At 50.0% G+C, this 8,654-nt stretch overlaps 1 long non-coding RNA gene across 1 annotated transcript; it reads right to left on the minus strand.

Moving 5' to 3' along the window:
• Positions 1–829: 829 nt before the first annotated feature.
• On the minus strand, positions 830–6,072 carry LOC138824420 (uncharacterized). The gene is made up of 3 exons (XR_011371081.1): positions 5,944–6,072; positions 4,157–4,351; positions 830–1,391 (listed from the first exon to the last, which is right to left on the minus strand). It is a non-coding gene; the product is annotated as an uncharacterized lncRNA (long non-coding RNA).
• Between the last annotated feature and the right edge of the window lie 2,582 nt (positions 6,073–8,654).

Below are 8,654 nucleotides of genomic sequence, written 5' to 3' on the forward strand. Positions count from 1 at the left end.
ACCCCTACCCTCCACACACACCCCTACCCTCCACATACACCCCTACCCTCCACACACACCCCACGCCCTCCACATACACCCCTACCCTCCATGCACCCCCCCATGCCCTCCACATACACCCCTACCCTCCACATACACCCCTACCCTCCACACAACCCCACACCCTCCACATACACCCCTACCCTCCACACACACCCCGCGCCCTCCACACACACCCCACACCCTCCACATACACCCCTACCCTCCACACACACCCCACGCCCTCCACATACACCCCTACCCTCCACACACACCCCACGCCCTCCACACACACCCCCTCCCCGCACCCTCCACACACACCCCGCGCCCTCCACCCCCCCGCCCCCCTGCACCCTAGGTTTCAGCCCTGAGAATACAAAGACAACCCCGGACAATACAAGGACGATGCCCCGTCCCCCGGACGCTGCAGTCCCCGTGTGCAGCCATGTGACAGTCACTTGTTCCACGTCATGGGTGGAGAGGAGGGGGGGGTGTCTCCGCCTGAGGGCAGGGGGAACACGGCCAGCGAGGGGCTCCTCCTCCCCCAAGGCCACGGCCGCCGCTCTAAGGGCAGAAGTGGTGGCGTGGCTCAGGTGGGAGAGTACCAGACTTGAGCAAAAAGCTAAAGGACAGCGCCGAGGCCCTGAATTCAAGCCCCAGTTGCTGGCATAAAAACAAATAAACAAAACAGTAAGGAAACAGTGCTACTCTGTTGCTTTGTATTGGCAACTAGTATTTTCCAAAAGTCTAGAATACTCCTATCCAAAGTAAGTTTTCGTGGACAGTCCAGTCTTTCATTTATCTTGTTCTTCTCATGTTGGCTAGTAGCAACTTGCCATATAGAAATTTCTAGAAGTTACTTGCTGTATTCTCTGTCTGTGCTTTCATGCCAATTGTGGATTGGGGCTTTTTTCAACGTACCCAACGCCATGTGCTAAAAATTACAAACGCGTAGAATGACCTCTCATTCTGCCTTTCAAGTTCAGAATGACTTCACAGCTTGTGTCTGGCTGGAAGTCAGAGGACTGAGCTCCCGCCATGAGACCCACAGAGCCGTTCGTCCAATATCATAAAAATTTCATCTCTCTAATAAAAACAGCTTGTTAAATGTGTCATCAGATGTGGCTTAAAAAAGTCTGTGCCTTGTCACCGTTTTCACTCAATACATCTGCGCGTGGCGCAGCTCTCAATTCAAGGCTGAGAGCCGCAGACACCAGGTCCTACCTGGCTGGGCCTGCGGGCCGCCTCCCGTCTCGGGGTGTCCTCCGGCGATCCCCAGCCTCCTGCCCGCGCACAGCGGGGGCACCAGTGCGCGCGCGCACTCTCGAGGTCTCCCTGCTTTTCCTTGGAACACTGTCATGCTGCTCTTCCTGCTGAAAAAAATTCAAGAGTGAGTTCTATCATCCTCGCTCAGTGTTTCATAGAGTCTCTTTGCAAACCAGCAGCTGTATTGCTTTCTCATGCATGTCCAAACACCATTTTTTAAATATAAATTAACTTCTCAGCAAAGCAAGGATTAGGCTACTCTGAATTTAAGTTCTGGTAGAGTCTTTCTTCCCCTTCTCAACTTCTTGGCCATCTTAGTTATCTTTTCAGTGTGGCCACAAGCGCTTTGGACTCTACCCTTCAAATCCAAACCCTTTCCAAAGTAATTTCCAAGAGAACATGCCCTGCCTTTGGCAGGTGACCTTTTAGCTTTTGTGTAAGACTGGAGAGGTCCGCTCTTTGCAGAGCTAAGCCTGGCTTCACCAGAGCCCTTCTTGTGGACGGACAGCATACGGCTGACCAGGCCGCGGGCTGCTGAATGAAAGATGTACTAATCTGCTTCCTGTCCTGCTAGCTAATACAAAGAAAATGCCTGTTTTTTAGCTTGGAATTCTGAAGGGAATTTGAAGATAAATACAAGTACTAATCTTGCTTACACTAAAAAGGCACAGTAGGAGGTTGTAGTGATTCTAGAGGCTATTGACTTGCATTACCTATTTCTAGTTCTCAAACCAAAGAACTGTAATGCTGTTAATTTTTCCACAAGTGCAGCCCCGAACCACCCAGGTTCAGAAAGCTGCTTCCAGACCCTGGGTGCTGGGCCTCATCCCTGGGGTGTACATCCTAGACCTCTGGGCGGGGCGTGAAGTCTAAGAGCGGGAGATGAGCTGGTCAATCATGCCAGTACACGTGTGAAATTCTACAATGCATGTCCAGACAGACAAAGGCTTCAGGGCCCATGCTGATGCTCTGCTCATTTCCTGTGGAGAAGATCAGCCCCCTCCCCTCCCCTGCAGTGCGTCCCTCCCCCCCCCACGCATGTACCCGCATTGCCTCTGCAGGTAGAGTGCATGTCCTGCTGGACTTAGATGCGAGGGTTTTGCGCCTGTGTTTTGGGATGCCACTGGGTCTTGGCCTAAGACTTTAGGAATGTTATGTAATCGTGACAAGCTAGTTTTATGGAACGCTTAAGAATATTTCATGGTAGCGATTGTTAATTGAAAATTACAGGTTCCATTAGAATGACATTCTCATTACAACCATGGGAAACAGTGAGGCCTGTGGGCTGAAGATCTGAAGTCTGTGAAACTACAGCTAGTTTCTAGATGCTCTCAAATGTTCCTGAAACGGCAAAGATGAAAGACAGAGCCCGCATGCCACAGCAGCCAGCTGCCACTCATGCCAGTTCCCCTTAAGCCCAGCTTTGTCTTTCTATTGTTTGAATTTTCTGCAGTCAGCCTGGGTTCAGAATTGTTACATGGAACATTCTAGAAAGAAACAATTCCTAAGTGTAGCATCATGTTGTTTGGGGTAGTGGGCTGAAACCTAGGCTCACGTCGGATGTGAATCATTTCTTCACCTACAGCATCCGTGCTGTATGTCAGCTGCCTAACGGCGGCCTCAGCCAGCATCCTGCAGCAGCGAGTGTGTGGGGCCCAAGCTCCCGCCTTCTGGTGCCCCAGCATCCGACACCACAAAACGAAGGACCTCCTTCCACCCAACAAGGTATTTTGAGACACAGAACTTGGATGGCGGTGTATTGTTCTGATGGTTCTGTTTTATTACTGCTGTTAATTTCTTTCTGTATCTGATGCCAACTGGGTAGACACAGCTTGAAAAATATTTAAACAAAACTTGAAGTTTCCATTTGGAAACCACAGAACAACACATCCCCTCCATTTTCTTGGGCTTGACATTAAATGTCAAAATCCTTAACTTGGCCAAATTGTACGTGTGCTTCAAACCAGTAAGTGAAGAAAGCCATGACTTCATGGCACAAGAGTTTGAACTCACTGGTGTATGAGGAGACTGTCCAGACACTTCCCAGGGCAGGCTGGCTTTCTGATTCACTCACGTTTATACATCTTGACCTGAATTGTGGTAACCAAAGCAGGTCTTGACCCTCTATTCAACCCTACATCCAACCCCAGGGAGCCGGTTCAAGCAGAAAACCTTTCTTTGGCCTTCCTCTTATATCAGATTCTAGCACTACTTTTAGTGTACTTAGACCGTGTGAAGGGTCTCAGGGGCAGCACCCCTTCTAGACTCCCTGGCATGGGAGCGTCTGTGAAAGTCTCTAGGAAGAAGTAGTTAGGTTGGAGTGGCCAGGTGTCATTTTCTAGCCAGCGTTAGGAATTTTGAGTATTTCTCCTGAGGCACTGAAGCGCCGGGCTGGGCAGACGGCGCTGGAGAATGCCCACAGGTGAGTGTCACGGTGACCCAGCCGGCGTGCGCGGCGGGTGAACCGGCCGTGCTGCAAGCCAGCCGGCTCTGGGGAGCGCAAGCCCCAGCTCACCACACCCCCTCGCTCTCCTGGCACCTCTCCTCCCTCCCACGGTCTCTCCACCAGCGCTGAGCTTTCAGCCATCACTCCTGCTCTCGTTCCTCGCTCACTACCACCCCAGCCTTTCTTTCCAGACAGTGATCACCTGGGAGGGATGCGGGGAAGTCACCGAAGTCGGTGTGCACGCCTGAAGTAGTGCGATAGCTATCCCGATACACACGAAGAGTCTGTCCAGCCTCACTCCCCTTACACTGCATCAGGTTCCAGCCGAAAAGCTTTGGAGATTGCCTGGAAATCTCCAGCAGAGAGTAAGCTTCCAGAGAACAGAGACTTTGTTTATCTGCCTTGATGCCACACACTGTAACTCACCCAGCAAAGACACAGGTGGAGGACAAGCCATCGGTCATCCCAGCAAAGTCGGCCTCCAGCAAACAGCCAGGACAAGAAACCTCCAGCGGGGCTCGTTTGCACACCTGTTGGGCTGCATTTTCCTCTCCGCACTTTTCATATCTCTTCTCTCTAGGTTGTCATTAGACATAGAGCCTCATTTCTTCTCGTTTGAACCTATAAAACAGAGCCCTAACGTTGCTGGCTTGTGACATCACTTACCTCCTTACATCTGATCCGTTTCCTTTGTGTAGACAGAACGCCTCTCCCTCATGGAGCATATGACTAAAGCAACATCACCACAGGACTTTGAAATGTAGCGATTTGTCAAGACAAAGCACATTCAAAACACACGCTAGTAGCTCCCATCATTTCCCACAACTTTAACGTTGCTTATCCGAAGCTAGAACTTTCAGGACATCGGGCCCACTATTTAACATTGAGAAATGCATACATTTTTTGCTGTTAAGCTCTTGAAATGCCAGCTTAAAATTTAATCTTGGAGAACATGCCTCCTCCAATATATATATATATATATATATATACACACATATAAATATATACACACACATATACATATATATACACACACATATATATATACATATATATACAATAAACTGTGTGTATATATATATGTATATATATACACACAGTTTATTGTTTTCCTTTCATTTTGAAAGCAACTTACTTTCTAAACACTCTGGGAATTTTACTGTCGCACATTTCAGTCCCACTACTGCCTTTACCCAGGCAGAGGCAGGGACAGGTCTTTGGTGTAAGAGGCCATGTGGCTAGATGGCTGAATTATATTCTCAGATGATAAGGATTTCAGCTGTAACAGGTTTGCAGGGCAGCAATGACAGATTTCATATTGCCAATGGTCAGTTCCAGACCTCTGTAAGTGTCAGATTTTACCACGTCACAGCTGAGTAGGGAAGGCTGAATTCAGGAATGAGGGTCTGCTAGAGCCAAACATTTAAATATGTAAGGACAGATGAATTCAAAGCCATGAGACAGGAAGGGATAATGTAAGGAAGCCAAGCACTGGACAACTCCTCCACCAACAAGAATTAGCCAGCGAGTGCAACTGCAAAGAAAACAAAAATATGATTTAAGGAAAAGCACCAGCGAGACGCAAAAAAAAAAAAAACTATAAAAACCAACCAAACAGGCCACAGAGGTGATGAATGGATTTCAAGGCGAGCGTGTTGCAATGGTGGAGAGTAGATTAAATGAGAATGAGAAAGGAACCACCATAGTTCTCCCAAAGTAGAATTTGGTCCTCTCTCCCCCTCCCCAGGCGGGCCCCCTTGGGGACAGTGTTGGAAGGTGGAACCACTGTGCTCAGCCTGCATTTCCTGGTCCTCAGGTCTGCTCAGGCCCCTGCTCGGGGACTGGACTCTGCCTGTCCAGCCGTCACGTCCTGCCACATCAAGTGTTCGTGGGCTCTCCCAAGCATTCTGCTCTCCTGGTCCTTGCTTGGTCCTCATTCCTGCAGATTTACTGACTATTTTGCCCACACTGACGACTCCCATCTATAAGCTTCTCCTGGCTAGCAATATGTGACTAACTTCATCAAGGAAGGATACAACATGCCTGCTTTATTATGGGAACTGATATACACCGACCTTACATTTCCAGATCTACTTCCATCCGCACCTTGTTACAACACGACACAGACCATGACTAATCCCCGAGGATGAATATGCCTTTTGGCTTTCTTGGTCAAGGTGTTAATGGTGCAAGTTTCTTTTCAGAAGCCTTACCTTTCACATCTTCTCCATTTCTTCTCAGCCCCAAAGAACACGAGACACACAGAGGCGATGCATCCTCGAGCGTCACCCGGGAAACGGCGTCACAACACCCTTCAGGAAATTGGACACCTGTTGCTTCTCGTTCTCTCGTGAAACTTCCTAGAAGATAAAGAAAGAAAGAAGCATCACTGCATGGCACCAGTCCTTGTTTTCACCCACATAAAATGATCCTAGAAATGTAGATATTAACAACATTTTCACTGACAGTGTGCTACGTATAGCACCATCCAATAATTTTCTGCACTTTCCAGGTACAGAATGATGAGACAATCTTTGTAAATTCTCATTCCAAGCGCGCGTCCTTCACATGATGTATAATTATGCTCATTTCCTAGAGGCAACTGCCACTTATTTCTTAGGCAAGGGGCTTTTCCTTCTATCTATCTATCATCTCCTCATTTCTACCTTGCAACAAGGCAATGTAGCAATCACCCCTATTTATAGCTGGAGAAACTCAGTGCTATTAAGTGATTTAGCAAAAGGGGCCCCACGAGAAACCATCCACAGGTCTCAGGAGCTCACGAATCCATCAGAGCTCAAAGGAAAATTTCTACTGGATGTTTAAGATTAAAAATAACAAAGTCATTCCCCAGGATGAAGGCACTGAGATAATGAACTTCCAGCTCCTCGCATGGAAGAAGACCGTGGGGCTTGGCGTGTGACAGCACATGGCTCAGAGGCAGAGCACTGTGGTTTAGATCGGGCCTACTTTGTAAGGGAATGCCAGGAAAGCCCCTGTGCCTGTTTCCTCATCTACAGAATCCACACACTAACAGCACTTCTATCCTGAGCGTTGTGTGAATTGTGAGGTGCTCACCATATGGGTAACCTTTGGTCAGCTTTCAGGACAGACCTGATTCCTGGTATTTTCTTCAGTGCAACCCCCTTTGTTGTAATTGGCGATGCATATATGGAGAGCGCTGTGGTGGCTCAATGATCTCATTTGTGTTCCAAGTGTTTGGTCTTGCAATAAATACTGTCCGTCGCATGGTGCAGATAAGATGCTGAAGTGACCCGTGTAACAGCAGCAAGCCCAATCTTTCCCTTTTTATTTTTTTTATAAACTGTGAAGTATTCTGCTTAGATTTGTCTAGCTTAGCCCTTGTTCCTCCTCCTCTGCTGCTTTGGCTGGACAGATGGCCTGGGTTTCACACAGGCCTGCGTCCGTGCCAGCTTCCTGCGGCGGTGGACCCCATCCCCAGGCAGTGGAGACAGGACTCCCCAGCGTGGGACCGAAGAGCACTGATGCTCAGCCAATACACAAACAAATCCCTGCCGCGGTGGGTCATGCACTGGCCCACGAGGTACACGCTGCTCAGCCACTCTGAGCTCTGAGAAAGTGCCATGAGCCACCGCTGTGCCTGCTCCCGGCTGAGAAAGATCAGCCTGAGAGAGAATGTAAACCAAGCGGAGAACGGGAGGCCCGCAGCCCATCACCTAACCCGTGCCTGGGAAGGACAGGGTCTAATTAGCAGCCCTCTCTTTAGTGACCAAAGCCTCCATGTACCTGGCGAAAGGCCTGAAGACTATGGGAAAAATATCACATGTGGAGATGGCAGGATGCTGGGCGTGAGGTTTTCGGGGTGCAGGGGCAGATGGGAGGCAGTGCCAGCTTCCGGGGACAGGGTTGGAGGATAAGATTACAGGTGTAGGAATCCTACAGCACGTACGTGTGCCTGCGCAGCACAGAGCTTTCTACTGTTCCTCTTCACGGTCCTGTCTTACACGCATGTAGGAGCTCAGCTTAGTCTTATTTGCACCTTCCACTGTAGCAGCCAGGGGGCTCGGCTTGGGGCCTGGGAGCTACAGGGAGCCACCTGAACCCCGTCCCTCTCAGAGCGAGCCCGGGAAGGTCTCTGCTCTGTGCGTGGGGAAGGAAGGACTTTGTCTCCCTGTCTGAGGCTGAGGCAGAGCGGCCAGCCCGTTTTCTGCAGTGCCATCGTGTCAGGCTGACCCATTTCTCTGCCAGGCAGGAGGTTTTTTTTCCTTCCTCCACAGCAGGTTGTACTGGGCGTCCACCACCGGGCTGCAGCTGCAGCAGGAGGGGCTCCGGGCGGGAGGGGGGGGAGGGGGAGGCTGGGCAGGGGGGAGGAGCGGGGGAGGGCAGCGCCCCATGGCCGGCACTGGAAGCTTCATCTGGCTTCTCATCTGCCCAGGCTCATGATTGGATCTGCCGTCTCATTCCTCGGAGGCACTGGCTGTGCCAGCCCAGGTGACTCATGCACCTGAACACCAGTGAAACGCGTCTAATAATCAGCAATTTTGGCCACATGATCATATAGTGCTGCAGAATCAGGCATTTTCTTCTCTCTCCTCCCTCTCTTCTTCTTCTCCTCCCTCTTTTCTTCATGGTACTGGGTTTGAACTCAGGGACCCCTGCTTGCTAGGCAAGTGCTCTACCATGTGAACCATGCCTCCAGCTCTTTTTAAATTGGGGGTGGGTGTCTCATGTGTCTGGTGTCTGATGGCTGTGATTTATAAACCTGCACCTCAAGTCTGCCCCACACTGATTAAGCCAGTACCGTGAGCGGCGATGATGGACAGATGCCTGACCGCGCCCACTTTCTCAGCGTCGGTCACGTAGGAGAAAATGGAAACCTTAGTTTAAGTGCCCCTGTTAGTTGTACGAGCCCCTCATGCCAGTGGCTTCTGCCCGCTGGCCA

The sequence above is a fragment of the Dipodomys merriami genome, unplaced genomic scaffold (genome assembly GCF_024711535.1).
Source record: "Dipodomys merriami isolate MVZ:Mamm:240054 unplaced genomic scaffold, mDipMer1.0.p SCAF_129, whole genome shotgun sequence".
Classification (NCBI taxonomy): domain Eukaryota; kingdom Metazoa; phylum Chordata; class Mammalia; order Rodentia; family Heteromyidae; genus Dipodomys; species Dipodomys merriami.